A 15,575-nucleotide genomic window follows, 5' to 3' on the forward strand; every position below is an offset into this window, starting at 1 on the left:
CTGAAAAACTGGAAAGCAAGCCATGGGTCTTTGTGTGAGCATTCTGGGCTGCTCACATGTGGGAGTTTACTGATGTCTGTGAACAGACCTGGGGTCCCGCTCGAGTTTTCCCAAGGCCACGTAGTGACAGGGCGAGGGAATGGCTTTAAACTGTCAGAGGGCAGAGTTAGAATACACTTAAAGGAAGAAAGTCTTTACTGTGGAGGTGCTGAGACGCTGGCACAGGTTGCCCAGAGAAGCTGTGGCTGCCCCATCCCTGGAAGTGTCCAAGGCCAGGTTGGACGGGGCTTGGAGCAACCTGGGCTGGTGGAAGGTGTCCCTGCCCATGGCAGGGGGTGGGATGAGATGGGCTTTAAGGGGCTTTCCAACCCAAACCATTCTCAGGTGATTCTGTGGAGCTGTACATGTTTAGAGAATACCAGTGACATTGTCCCCTGGTTTTGGGTGCTCACCAGACATTCTGGATATCACTGTGGTTCTCTGTCTTGCTCATGCAAACAGCAGAGCAAAGCTGTGAGGAGTAGAGTTGAAGCTGTTTCTGCTGAAATTGGAGCAGAATGGAAGGTACACAGAAATGACTAAAAATAAGGCTGTAGAGGTTGGGGTGAAAAATACATAAATAGACTTGGAGATGGTAAATGCTCAGAAGATTAGTAAAAATGACATTTCATGAAGGTCATGAGTCTCAGTTTTGGTGGATTGAGAGTCCTTTGTGTTTTGCTGAAGTGTCCAGCAAGTAAGACTGGGGGGAGGGGGAACGTAACTTGTGTTATCAATACTCGAGATAAACAAAGAGAAAGGAACTTTCTGCCATGAAATATTTGGTGTTTGTGTCCTGAGTATCTTGATTTACTCTTTATGTATTTTTCTCAGTATTTTTTGCATTATGTAACCACATTACTTAGCATTAGTTATCAGTAAAATAAATTCCAAAGTTCGGTTGCTAGATATGATAATATCTAATAAAATTGGTTGTACTTTTCCAAATATGCTGTGCCTCATTAAAATATGAACTGTGTATGAAGCTTAAGTACACTTGCCTAGCTTGGCAGTCAGCTCTGTATTTTGCTTGACAGATACCTGTAATTACTTATATTTTTCATAGTTATGTGTGTTTGATAAGACATCTATAAGACTGTTTAGTAACCTTAGATGGCAAACTTATCTGGTAATTTTAAATTTCAACTTCTAGTGTTAAAATTTCTTGAAGTACCTTGTACATATATATATTTATGTCTATACGTACAGCACTTGTCTGTATAATTTTTGCATTAAGCAATATCTGTGTGTGTTTATGTAGTGTAAAATATGCATATTTTATAGTTATAGAATTTTTTACATTAAGCTTGCTCAATAATGCTCTCTTTTTATTTCTATTTGTGTTAATTATCGAGTGTCAACCTATAAAACATGCCTATAAATAAAAAAGTCATTTTGAAAATAAAATAAGATTTTTTACTTATATTTTAAGGCAAATCTTACTTATTTAACAATGACTTTTCAGTTTACAGTATATATGCTTATAGTACTTACATTAATTGGCATGTAAGGAACACCAGTTAAACAGATTCATACATATCCTTCCTGAATAATGCAATAAGCTAAATGTGCTTGAAATTTTACGTGGTTTCATATTGGCGAATGAGATGTATTTTTGGATCATGTTGCTCATATATTAGCTATGTTTAATGATAAATTTATGGTAAATACCTCCTTGGTCAAAAGATTTACAGGTAATGTTTAATGTTTAATGGAAGTGCCAAAAACTCAGAACTGTTAAGGTGATGAAAATCACTTTGATTTTTTTGAAAGAGTTGTTAAACCACAACCAGTTTGGTCAGTTTGGTCTTCAATACTTTGGTAGTACAATATTTTGACACGGGACAACATTTGCTGCAGTGCAAAGACCAGACCTTTCACTTTTGTAAGTGGTAACAGCTCAGTTGAAGTTATTCCTCTTGAGGACCTGACCTCGAGTGCTAAATATCCCAATTCTATCTTTTGCTAGGCAAAGAAGATGATGACAGTATAATCCTATGCACTCACAGCAGCAGTTTCATACATTTGATGAGCTCACATTCACGAGACATCACCATATCCTGTAGTATTGAGCCAGGTGGACCAGACATAACCTAGTCCATAGTGAGTAAAGAGACCTCCATTATATTAAGCTCTCTATCCATTCCTTTCTAGAACTGTGATGACTGGCTGTTGGTGTTGGGGTGGGGGTACAGTATTAGGAAGTCTTCCTGATTGATTTAATCCAATAAAATGCTTTCTCTTTTTGTCATGTTCTTCTCCTGTCCTAACGTATGTTCTGAGAATTTCATCCTGAAGTGGCCACCTAACAGAGACACCATTGCTCTGATGGGCATTGTAGCTCGGTGTAAAATGGCAAAAAAATCTAAAGAAACTCCAGTGTATTCATTAAAAAAAAAAAAAATTGTCTATAATTACTGCTGGTCATGATAATAAATAAGTATTTAGAAAGAAAATTACCCAGTGAGCAAATAGCTCCCCAGACATAACATATGGGTATGAAAAATGCTTAAAAGAATATTCTCAAGATACTTAAGCAGTCTTTGCATACAATAATCACAGAACCTGGTAGTAAAATGACAGATATTTATTGTGGTGTTTATTTCTTGTTTGTAGCAAAATCCTTAAAGTATAATGCTCAGAATTTCGAAAACAAAGGCTGATCCTGCTGAAAAAAATCTAAGCTGTGACAAATTTGGACATTTAAAAGCTGCTGGTTTTGCATGAACAGGCCATGCAGCCTAATTTCAAATCTAAACTACTGGACTGGTGTTTTTGTCCTTGACACCCCACATGACTTGCATTCAAGGAGCAGCTAAGGTATCACTGTTAAATAGTACAGTATCTCCAAGCCAGAAAGATAATATTATTTTATAATAGTGATAAAAGATAATAGATAAAAATATATATAATATTATGAGATATCCCAATATATAATAATATTATGATATATCCCAGACTCCTAATTCTTAGCACACAGCTAATTCCAGGTCTGATGGTATATCCAAGACTTACAGGTCCATGTAATGTCTTCTGTTAACCAGATGGTGCAGTTGGATCATGACAGATGGACACAAAGTGAAATAGGTGCAGACAAGGGCCAGTAGGGCGAGGGGAATGCAGAGCTGATCATGTTAGGAAAGAGCTGAGGGTGTTTAGTCAAGCAAAGAAAAGGGCTGAGGAGTGGATATTGTTACTCTCTGTGGCTCCTTGGGAGTAAACACCAAGGATATGGACAGCATTCTAAAGCTAAAAGGCACAAAGCTAAATAGGTGTGTGCTGTCCATAATGATTTGCAGAGAGAGGTAAAAGAAGCTTTAAATAGTCACATCAGGGAGTTCCTGAAACAGGATTCCAGTTTGGACGTGGGCCAGGGGAGGTCAAACAGTTACCAAATTGTAAGATGGAATTTCTACACTTTCTTAACAGAAATTACATCATGTGGCTTCCTAGCAGGTGACTCAACTCACTGACTCAGGAGTTGTCTTCCAGCTCTGCTTTCTTTCCAAGAAAAGTCAAAGCCACAGATGCTCCTGCATTTTCAACTGCCAAACTCCCTGCAGTTGAGAGGATTAACCAGCTAAATTTGTCCCTGAAAAATAAGAAATCTCTGTTTTCTCATCCACATTCAGTAATTCATATGTTACTACTGTATTTGGTGATAGTGCTGCTTTTCCTCAACCTTGTCCTTCGTGCATGGAAACCACAGAAAATTATTACTTTGAAATTTATGGTATTTGGACAATCAGTTGCTCCCACAGAGAGAGTCTTTGGCTTCACAGAGTCCTCAGGGACACGCCAGTCTGTTCTGTGATGCTGATTGTAAGTTGTGGGGGTTTATACAAATTTAAATAGCCCATCTTCTTATGTGATAAAGGAATTATAGTTGGTGTGAGTATAAGAGAAAATGAAGTGCAGACTGTAACAAGTTAGCTCATTTCAGGGCAAGGTTAATTGGGAATGCAGCTCATGCAATGCGTGATGAGGTGGAAAAAAATAACAGAAGTGACCACAGTCAATGCATGCAACCCATGTGCTTGCCATTTTTCCATTTTCTTAAGCATTTATGGACAATTGAACTGACACAGTGTGCAGCAAATGGATAGTTTCCATATCTTTCTGTGCATGCTGTCAAATTCGTGTGTTTTTAAAATTATTAATAGTAGGTGCAGAGAAAGAAAAAAATCACATGTCTTGAAACTATACTAAATGTCAGAATTAGGAACTACACTGTGGCTGAAGATGGTTCTGATGGTTGCAGAATCAACTACTTAGTTACCTTTTTCACTTATAAAATCTTGCTTGGAGTTTGCTCTGAAGCCATACTGCAAAATTTAATTTCAGAGTTAAAATCTCAGTGAAGGGATGCCTCACTGCTGCTTTTTTCAGAGGCATTAAATCTCATACAGCTGTGTGCTTACCTTTTTAATGCATACATCATTAAATTAATGCTCTTTTAAAAGATTAATGGTAGCACAGTACCTGCACTAAAAATTAAACAACTTCAGGCCAAATAGAGCTCTTTGGGATCTGTGTAAGTAGACGTTGTCATTACTGCCATGAGAAATAAATTAGGATAAAATCCAGCTCCATTCTCTGTGATCTTCAAGATTCTGATAATATTCCTTCACTAGAGCCTTTCTAGTGAGGAAGAACTCCAGGACTTAGCATTGTGTAAATATGAATTCATAGCTTTGTGGGTTTTATGTGCAGGGTGCCTGAAGTTTATGTTACATGCCAGATCCTCTCCCAGTGTCATTTTACATATAGCTGTCTGTATAATTGCTGTTCCAGCTGCATTAGTTTACACCTTCTTCTATATTCTCTTTACATTTTTATTGAGAATTGTCACTAAACCAAAAAGAAAATTGTCCTTTCCAGGTTAGGTAGAAGTACTTTTATTCCCCCTATTTTATCAGACTGAAACCTTTCCTGGCACTCTTAAATAATCATTATATTTTCCTGCCTTGCCTTTTTGAGCATTTATTCATGTTAAGCCATCAGCTAAATGAGCATTTTAAACTGTCACCCAAGTTACTTAATGTACTGCCAATGTGTACCTTGGTGATTCACAGGAACATAAAGTATTCTATCTGTGTTTTGATTATTATATCTATAACACTTATTATAGAAGTGAGATGAGCCATTTGCATGTGTGCATGTATTGATATATATGTAGGCATATATTGATATATATGTAGGCAGGCAAACAAAAGGTTGACATACAGGTAGGAGAGAATATGCAGGAATTTGCTCTTTTCCTGGCCTTTTCAAATTGAGAAAATGTGCTGGTGTTTTGGGTGATTGTGTGGTATCAGCTCATTTCAGCCACTTTAATGACTTAATTTAAAGCTGTGGCACCAGGAAAGGGTGAGTAGTAAGGAAAGATTTTTAAGAAGAAAAACAGAATTATTAGCAGGCAGTTTGGCGTGTGCTGGTGATTGTCTTATCTGGATGTTAAATGCTGATAAACACAACACATTGGACATGAAACAGTCTTGAATGTTTTGCACACTTAACAACTTCCTGCAGCTGATTAGTCCAACCGTGTTCTTTGTGGAGGAAGCTCTGCCAACTACATTCCTTCAGCATCACCCCTGGAACTGTTGTGCCTTGGTGTTCCTTTTGCAGAATATATTTGAATCTCAGAGGCAGTTATAGTGAAATAATCCCTATTTCCAGATTTTACCAGCATTTACCTGGGTACTATTGGGTTTCCACGTAAATATGTGTGAAATGATCACAACCTTTTGATTAATCAGCTTTCCCTTGGGCAGTCATGCAGAATTTGCCAGGTGGTGCAGCAGCCAAGTAAGCAGTTAAGATTTTCATTGGTAAGCTCAGTTAAAGTATAAATTCAGATTTTAATAAATGGCTTTTGGAATAAATAAGCATGTGAGATTATCCTCTGTGATATCACTTTTTCTTTTTCTTTTTTTTTTGAGAAACACATCCCTCAGTAAAAAGGGGTTGCTTGGGCCATTCAGCTTTTTTATAACGACATAAGAAACATGAAAGTAGAATGAAGTGACCTCTCATTGCAGAGGAACAGACTGACCTTTCAGCCATATGAAGTTGGATCAGATACCTGGACTAACAGCCAAGTGAAAGTAATGCAAAGTTTGTCTGGCATCTCTTGAGAGCTGAGAAGGAGCATCTGAAGTGGTCAGTGAAATGCCTGTTGCAGAAAGATCAGGTTTGATATTATACAACAGATGACAAATGATGGACACCTTTATAGTACTAATGTAACTGTCATGTATAATATAACTTAATTTTTAAATGGATTTGTGACATTTACTTCTGATTGAAAAGTAACAATGTGAGAAAGGATTAAGAAAGATCTCAGAAATGCACAGTTCATTTAAAATCCACTGGAACTCCATGAAGATATACAGTTCTGAGTGAAGGATCATATGGTAGGATTGCAAAATGAGAGTGCATCTTTCTCATACCAACTTAATTTAGCATTATTATTGCCACCTGCAATCCATAATTCAACTTTTTTTTCAGTTAAAACTGATACTGAATTTAAAATTACTTGCAAAAAATTCTTATGCTCTTATAAATTGTGGTGTCTAATTGAAGAACCAGATGTTAGAGAACTCAAGAATGGCACTATAGTTCTAGTAACTTCTGTAATTCTTTTAAACTAGGCGCAAATAAAATTATTACTTACAGAAAAATATTAGTACAGAGAAAATACGGTGTGGGCAAATGTTATGCTGCTTTCCCTGAAGTATTCAGGTGACCTTATTCTGTACCAACATGAAAAAATGATGTTGGGATAAGAAGGTCATTCAGACATCAAGCAAAAATCAGTCCTTGTCGTTTGCCATAGAGATTTCCAAGTATATATCAGCTGTTCTAGAGAGGAATTCCACAATTGATTTGCTGTGTATGATATGTATATATATATATATATATAAATCCTAGTAGATTCATTCCTGGAGATATAAATAATTAGGTAGTTACACAGCAAGGTGATAATCAAAGCCATTTTTGCAAAGCACAGCCCGTAAGGCACGATTTGTCAACAAAATCCATGCTGTTATTAATAGGGAATTTCACATATACTTGGTGGAATATGACATAAAGTAACAGATAGAAAATGAGGCTATTTATTGATCAGAGCTGATTTTTTCCCTTCAGTCCGTGCCCTAACTGTAAAGTAAAAGTGCTGACTGCTGCACAGTGCTGATGGCAGATTTTTTTTGACAGCCAAGCCCTGACTCTCCCCTAATCCATGTAGCTGCATTGTAGGAATTACAAAGCTTATGTGACAGACCTGTTCTGTATTCCAAGAACTGCAACACACCTGTCATCAGATAGAAGCAAGAAAGCCCAAGTCATCACTTTACTTGGGAAGCAGAACAGATGATTGAAATTATTTCTTACTACTGACTAATTCCCCTTTTAGTAGAGATAAGCTGCTTTGTTCAGCTGTAAATGAAACATTAGGGTATTAGCTGTCAAGGCAGAAGTATTGGAGGAGCTAAGATTTTATCAGCAGCAGTAACATTTTGGGCAATAAATTGTTTTGTTGGGCAGAATACTATTCTCCAGAGGTGGAAAGAAACAAAGCTCATTAAGGTAAATGCTTAAAGCACACGCAAAAAAAGCGAAGACAAAGGCTTATTACCTTTGTTTTGGGGATAGATAAAACATTTGCTCTTTCTCATCTCTGTGTAGTGCTGAAGAATTATGTGGTACTATTATTAAAAAGATGCATTTGTAGGCTTGTAGAATGTTTTCTGAATATATCCAAGGGACAAATGCATTCCTGAAATATCAACAGAGAGCTGTAGTAAGCGATGGCTTTTTGGAAATTGTTTTGTTTCCCTCTGGGTAAAATTAGGTATCTGCACATTGTCCTGTACTTAGCATTTATCAGATTAATAGACTGCTCTTATTAAATGAATGTTTGAAATAGAGAAGACTAAATGTCTGATATATACTAAATATTTTTATCACTATATATGCCTAAATTAAATTTGTAAGGTTTTATAGTGTAAAGCAGTAAGATGGAGAGGAACTGTGTTGCTGGTAGGGACTGCAGCTAAAGAAAAACATTTGGAGTGTTATGAAGGAATTACAGCTCTGTAAACCGAGGATGGACATAAACTTGCTATCAGAAACAGTTAAATAGAGTGTAAGTAAAATAGGTCGAAGGAATCTCTGTGTGTGTGAGCTGAGCAGCCAGAGTACAGCCTGCAAGTAGCCAGAGGCAGATACTGTTTTCCATCATTACTTGTTTGAAGTAGCATTTTAGAAAACTTTAAAACAGAAGTCTAATACACAATACAAAGAACAAAAAAATATCTAGCTGAAAAATTGTGTGGAAGAGCCTGTTAATAGCTGACACAAACGTCTTCAAAATCTCCTCAGTGCTACGTGTAGGATTTTGAAACACTGAAAGAGAGCTGGCTTTGCAATCCATCCTCTACAGAAGAGCCAACAAAAGATGCTTTACAAAGAATTGAGTAAAAATTAATACAGTAGAAGACAGCTGACCAAGGCATGGGTTATTCATTAATGACTCTTAGTAGACAGGAAATCCTACGCAGATAGCAACAAAAGTTCCTAAATCTGCTAGTTGTTTTTATATTTTGTATAAATATGTGTTATATTTCTATATTTGTATATTAATATTATCTATTGTGTATAGATGGTGTTGTTTAAGTACAGCTGTCAGTCCATGGATCATTGTCCAGTGATGGATGAATCTTTTCTGATCTGCAGATCAGAACCAGGTTTCCCTCTCTGTGAAACAGAGCTTAATACATTGGCCTACCAGTATAATCTGCTTGATTTTGTGGGAATAAGTACAATAACAGTCAGCTTTAGTATTGGCTTAGACTGAAATTAATGAAGTTGTCATTTTTTCACTTGAGGTAATTGTGCTCATCTGACACAGTATTAAGGTTTGGTGAGGGAGGATTCAGTGATGCTTTAATTTACTATCCTATACCATTAGCTATAAAGAATATTAATATTTTATACAAGTGGTTTATATGCACCCCACAATTGTAAAAGGATATGAACTTGATTTTAAACGTTCAGATTAAATCTGAAGAGTTTAGATTTTAGAAGGGGAATCTACTGTATTCTGTTCCTTGTTCAGTCCTAGTTTCACCATCACGACTTGAAACAGCAGGAACCTTCAGGCTGTTGTTTTATTCCAAGTATTGCATCAAACCAAATGCAGCCTGGCTGTATTTTAGCACTTACAAAAAGGGCTGCTTTCTAACCTGAAAATAGTGCCAAGTCAGAATTCTTGTACAGCTGCCGAAGTTGGGAAGTCCAGAGGTAAACCAAAGTATCAGGACTTCTGGCTTTTAGTAGGAGCTTTACTCTGCTTTCTTTATCTTTGAGTAATTCTGTTTTCTTAGATGTCTCTGCAGATGGATGCCAGATTTTAGACACAGAGGCTTTATTTTAGGAGATGATGAATGCTTGAGGAAAACAGTCAGTCTGCAGCAATTTAAGTAATCTTTGCAAATGTTGATTTCAACCTATACTTTTTTTCTTTATTTGTAAAACAGGATCGATAGAGGGAATGTTCTGTGTAAGAGTAGCTTATTATTGCTATTTTTATTAAAGTAAGACTGGATCCTTTTGCATTGTGGCCTCATCCCCAGGGTAATCTGTCACAGTTTTACATAAGCTAAATTTCTCCTGATTAAAGGGAAAAAACCCCCAAATTTTCAATTATTGTAATAAACAAATGAAAAAGAACTTAACTGTCATCTTCTAAAATACATGAATTGGCTTTTAGGTGCTATAGACTATAACACCACACTGAATTTGTCCAAGCTGAGCTGTGGTATACATCCATAGTGTTAATGGAACAGCAGGAATCATTAGGGGTCAAACCTAGTCATTTGTGTTAGTTGGGCAAATTTGTGTCTTTATTTTGTAACTCATTTTCCTAAGCAGCTGCTTTTCAGAGTTCTACACCACCATTGAAAAGGCCTGTTGTTAATAGAACTCCTGTTAAGAGGCCAATCAGGAACTGATTACCCGAAGTACTTTAAACAATTTGGATATTTAGGGTTTCAGTTATTGTCACCTTTTGTTGTTTTATATTAACAAAAAGATAATGAACAAGTAGATATGTCTGAATAACTGTGCAGTTCCTTTGCTCGTGGGGAAAATGAACAGAAGGCTGGAGCCTCTGGAGCTGGCTGAGCGTAGGCAGGAGGGCAAGGCAGAGGTGCAGACACCCAGAAAATATTTGAGAATTTCCTCCCTGCCTGTCAGTGAGATGGAGACCTTTCCTGTGAGCACAGGCTGTGGAAAGCAGAGATTTCAATGACTCCTGCTTTTGCAGTTACCGAGCTCAACTAATTCTTGACAGGGCATTAGGAAAGCCAGTGTAGCACATCCACACTGGGCTACCAGCCTTGTCCTTTGCTTTCGTGTCAGCTGGAGAACAGAAATTCCAAATCTGAATGAAATCCATAGATTAAGAAAATTCCTAATATTTAACAGTATTTCTTGAGTCACTCTTTTGAATACATTTAAAAGACGGTAGTAGATATTTGCCGTGGTCTAGATTCATCCTGTGTTCCTGACAGCATAGTCATTTTATCCAGCAGTTCAAGAGTATCTGGATGAGGACAGAAGTGTACTGGAAGTGCACATTAGTAATTTTTGAAAGCTACATTTCAACCTGGACCGAAACCATGGTTGATTCTGAAAGATAAGAAGGTGCAAAGGTCCACTCTAATTTTTAACTGGTATTTTAAAGTACTTTTAATCATGCTTTTGTCTTGTTTCAAAGCATAAATTTAGTTTTAAATACACACTTCTTTTGGAATAACAATTGATAATTACTGAAATACTCAGAGACCTGGAATAATTTGCATATTTCCGAGTGGCTTGTTTTGTCTGACATCTAGTTAATCTTTGATTATCTTCCTGCCATGAATCACCAGGAAATAAAACAAAACAACAACAAAAAACCCCAGTTGATATATTTCTTTGTTCTTTTCTACTTTAGGAGCTTGTGGAGCAGCTTGAAAGTGGCTCTGAAAAAAGAAACAAACAAAATTTTTGGTTGTTGCTAAAGTGGAAGAGTTTTGTGTAGGGCATCAGAAATGCCAGGCTAACAGGGTACAAAGTGCTGATCTGAAAGAAACTTCACCAGGCTCCCTTTGTACTGACAGGTCTAACCCAAATCAGGCATTCTCTTACTGTGTCACTCTGATTTTAGGCAGGATCAGGTATTTCTGTCTTCTCCCAGCTTTCATAAAGGCAGCACAAATCCCCCTCTGATCCACATGTTCTAATTTATTGGGTAGAAAAATGGCTGTGGCTAATTTGTTAAGATTTGTGCTGCAGGTAATCCAGCCACGTAGTCGAGCTCTAATACATGTAGCTATTGAACAGTGGGTATTTTGGACCTTTGTGAAACAAGACTCAAAAACATAAGAAGCCAAATATATCTTCATATATATCTATACTGGCAACATATCTTAAATTTGCAATTTCTAGAGAATTAGTCAATTAAAAGTAATGTGAGTGCAGTGCAGAATTTGGCAGAGTTTGGGTATGCTGGTATAAGGCTAGAATTTTCTGTTTAATACATCAGTGCAGTCATCTTTTGTTTCAGCAGTAAGAAAGGGCGAGATAAAAGTTGGTAAGATTATACACCTGACCTGTCAGAAAACTCTTGGAAGTGGCAGAGACTTTCACAGTCTCTGCAGTGTAGTCAGTGAACAGCTTACACTGCATTTTATAAAATTGTTTACTGCAATATTTACTGATAAATTGTCGTGTGTTTTATACCCACTCACCTCCATATTTTCATCTGTATAATGTTTCTTTTTCATGTCAACCATCTGCCTTAACTGCTTGGGTTTGTATCTCCCAGCAGCAATCACTGAAAACAGGGGTGGTACTTAGCTGAGGAATCCTACTTTGGTTGCTGCTGGGGCCAGGTATTGCAGATTGTTCTGGAATCCTGCAGATTTGATGCTCTGCCAGGAAATCCACTGGCTTACTTTCCACGCCTTAAGATGAATTTGGCAAGCCCACTCTAGTCTTCTGTGTTCTTTATTCATTTGCATCCTTTGCATGATTTTCATTTCAGTGAACACCTCATCATCTTTCCTATGTCAGTGTTTTTTTCATCTGTGCTGTGCTTTAGAGACCTCGCTTGGCCAGCCAGGAAAGAAATAATAATAGAGGGGTAGTACTGAAAAAGTAGTGATGTTGTTCTCTTCATATGGCTTCTGGATAAATCCCTGAATTACTGTATTGAAGATGCTTGAAATTTTACAGTCTTTGCTGACAGGAAAACTAGGAGAATCTGTCAGCAGTGCACAGTGGATGGACCACATTCCTCAAATAATCCAGTCAATTAAAAATTGATTTTTGTTCTAGGCAGCATGGTGGTAATGTAGTGAGGAGACAGTGTATGCATTACCAACAGAGCTCACATCAGTTAAGTGATATTTAGGTGATCTTCTGTCATGGGAGAAAGCAGTGCAGTTGATGATCTTTGCTACTGAAGAAGCTAAATTGAAGTGTCAGATACCAGAATTGCATTTTATTTCTAATATGTTGGCCTGCCAGCCTGGGAGAAGCTATGTGAAGTCTGTGAATACAAAGGGACAAAAGTGCTAAATCTAACAGAAAGTGAATGGTTTGGGGAAGATACTATAACATGGCTCTTAGAGCCTTCGAGTAAATGCATTTAAGGGAATTGAATCTTGTACTTCAGATGCTGGACCTTTTGTCTACTCTTCTGCCTTTTCCTGGCAGCACATATAAAGTAAATGAAAGACATGCATGATCTAAATTGCACCTATCTTGTTCGTTAAAAGAGGTTCTAATGCCACTAAAAAATTAGAAAAATACCCCTTTTCTTAATGTGGTTCAGCTGAGAAGAAAAAAAGCCTAAATCTATTATTTGAAAAGTGTATTTACCTCAGATTTGTACAATTCTGAGTTGCAGAATATGAAGAGGTATCTTTCTAATATTGGAAGTGTGGAAATGTGCAGTCATGCAGGTTGGACTCTATCCTCAGTGAGTGTTGTGAGTCTGCAGTGGGAGACACAGAACACCAACTCACAGATCTGAAATTAGTCTCCTCTTGAGCCATTAAAGCATCTGTTGTTAATGGTAGCTTTGCAAACTTTCCATCTGAATAGAAAACACGCAAAAAGTTTTCTCTCAGGCTCTTGGTAGCCACAGGATGCTGCTGTCACCTCAGCTTTTGGTTATGAGGCATCACAGACAAACACCATGACACTAAAGGTGTAACTTATATTAATTTCTTTTTTAACACGATGCAGAGTTTTCCCTTTATTTTCTTTCAGAAGTAGTTGTAGGATGTCCTGGTGCATCTGCCCTTCACCTAAAAGGTGGCTGCATTTCCGTGGTGGGTTAAGTGATACCTCTACTCTTCTTCAGACCTCTTGGAAGTTGTTTCTTAATTACTACCGAGTGCTTTATAGTGCTCATGTGAAAGGCACTGGAGAGAATATGAGCAGTCCTGTTGTTTAAAGTTTAGATCCTAATTTTTAAATGGATAGTGTTATGTTTAGGCTTAATTGCTTTACATTTAAACTCTGTGTCACGGTAATATTTTGGTCGCATCTCCTCTTGGCTCAGCTTTCAAGCTGCAGTACTATGTCTGTTTGTGAAAGGAATATATCAAAGATAGGCTGGAATGGTGAGCAGGGGGTTGTATTTCAGATCTGCAAAATAATCTCATGCTGTATTTGGGAATACTTCTTGACAGAAGGGTTTGACACCTCAAAGTCGAATTACAAAGGAGAGAGTGCGTTTCTAAACATAAGAATCCAAAATTGTTTTCAATAGAAGAGATGAGTACAAAAATAAAAGTTGGTCATTGGCACAGCTACTTCTTAGCATTGTATTTTGTTTTGACCTGAATTTTAATAAGTTGAAAGTCTTCCATAAAAGATGGTCTCACCTGTGTGAGTAGTTTACTTCATTAATTTATTTCTAGGCCATATAAAGAGAAAATAAATCACAAGTGCTTTTTAAAGGTTATTCTTGGTGTAAAATGCTACTAGGTTTAGTGTTTTGGTAGGGGAACAAAAATAAAGAAAACCAAGAAATATGTTTCTGGGCCTCAGAACTCTGCAGCATGATTTGAATACAAGTGGCTGACTGTGATAAGTACGTTGGGCTCCCTTCTCTTAATTACAGTATTTCAAACGAGACTCATTTGACAGCCACAGTCTCATGCTGAATATTTCCTATAGTGTTACTTTGAGGAGAAGTTTCCTCCCCCCAAGTGAATACTTTTTGATAGGAGATGATAATTTTAGGTCTGCACTACAAACTGATAATACCTAATCACCTACTAGTTCTCTGTTTAGTTGGAATGTTAAATGACTAAATGGACAAGGTTTTACCAGGCATTGACAGAGGAAGTACAGAATGTGGTGAGATACTTTCTCTAAAATGTCTTTAAAAGCATGTGCCTTAATTCATTGTGGTTTTGTGTGTAGAGATGTTAGTTTACTTGATTTGTTGCTGTGAGTGACAATTTATTGTAAATATGAAATCTTTTCTCTAGGTTGCATTAAACAGATGGCATTTTTAAATTTTCTTTGCTGTTCTTTTTCCCCCATAATAGTGCAAAGCAAGCTGACTACTAATCTCAAGAATAAAACTAGGTATTGTAGTTATCCTAATATTGAATCTGATATTACACAAATACCCACTGATGTTTTGTGAAACCCAAGAAACTATTTCCTCTTAACTTAAAGTTTGTGTTTTGTGAACAGTTTAATAAACTTCATCAGCATTTAGACAAAAAGTCCGGGAGTTGCCGTGACTTCTCTTTTACATTATTATTGTAGTTTTATCCAAATTCCACCAGGTGTTGCCAAAGAACATACAGCCACAGCAAAGTTTACAGCTCAAGTGGAAGTTGCTCAGAGCAAACGTGCACATTTCATGAACGCAGCCATTGAAACCTCCTCCTGAAGCAGGAGCATCTTCCCTACACATTTCAGAGCAAACCTCTTTTCTTTGTGACTAAACACTAGGAATCAAACAATTTGGTGCTCAGTGACATCATTCGTGGGTATCACATTCTTAAAAATGCATTTTTTTCTTTATGAAAGAAAGATATTCACTCATAGGCCATGGGTAAATAAGATGCTGGTTTAATCAGTAGTTACAGACTACTGTGAATATTCTGCTGTGTTGCTGTCTTAATTTTGAGTGATGGGGTATCTTTTTAGTGAGATGTTCAAATTACCAACCTTTAGTGTATTTGATGGTTTTGTGTTTTTCATTCCAGGAAGCAAACTTGCTCTAGACACTTTATTCCCACTAACTTGGGCAAAGCTGTTTCTTTCCTTTGTTTGCTTTTCATCCTGCCGAGTCAGGAATTTTGTACATCACCAGTCGGTTCTGTTTCAGGTTTTTGTCTCAAGGTTTGCTTGAGGTAATGAGAGCCCCAAACTTGTGACTGATCACAATAGTGCAGTGCAAAATGCTCAGGCAAACAGCACTCATAGCAGCAGGAATCAATTCAGGGACT

The 15,575-nt window shown here is 37.2% G+C and overlaps 1 protein-coding gene across 45 annotated transcripts in view; it reads left to right on the forward strand.

Moving 5' to 3' along the window:
* RBFOX1 (RNA binding fox-1 homolog 1) overlaps positions 1-15,575 on the forward strand; it is a 1,150,020-nt gene that overhangs the window by 942,257 nt on the left and 192,188 nt on the right. The window contains exon 1 of one of the 45 annotated variants that reach the window (XM_064672773.1): positions 2,025-2,142. The exons of the other annotated variants lie outside the window; for them this stretch is intronic. The gene's annotated coding sequence lies outside the window, so the exon portion shown is untranslated. Of the gene's footprint in view, positions 1-2,024; positions 2,143-15,575 lie in introns of those variants that run through there. 45 annotated transcript variants of the gene reach the window in all.

This window comes from Pseudopipra pipra, chromosome 16, assembly GCF_036250125.1.
Source record: "Pseudopipra pipra isolate bDixPip1 chromosome 16, bDixPip1.hap1, whole genome shotgun sequence".
Taxonomy (NCBI): domain Eukaryota; kingdom Metazoa; phylum Chordata; class Aves; order Passeriformes; family Pipridae; genus Pseudopipra; species Pseudopipra pipra.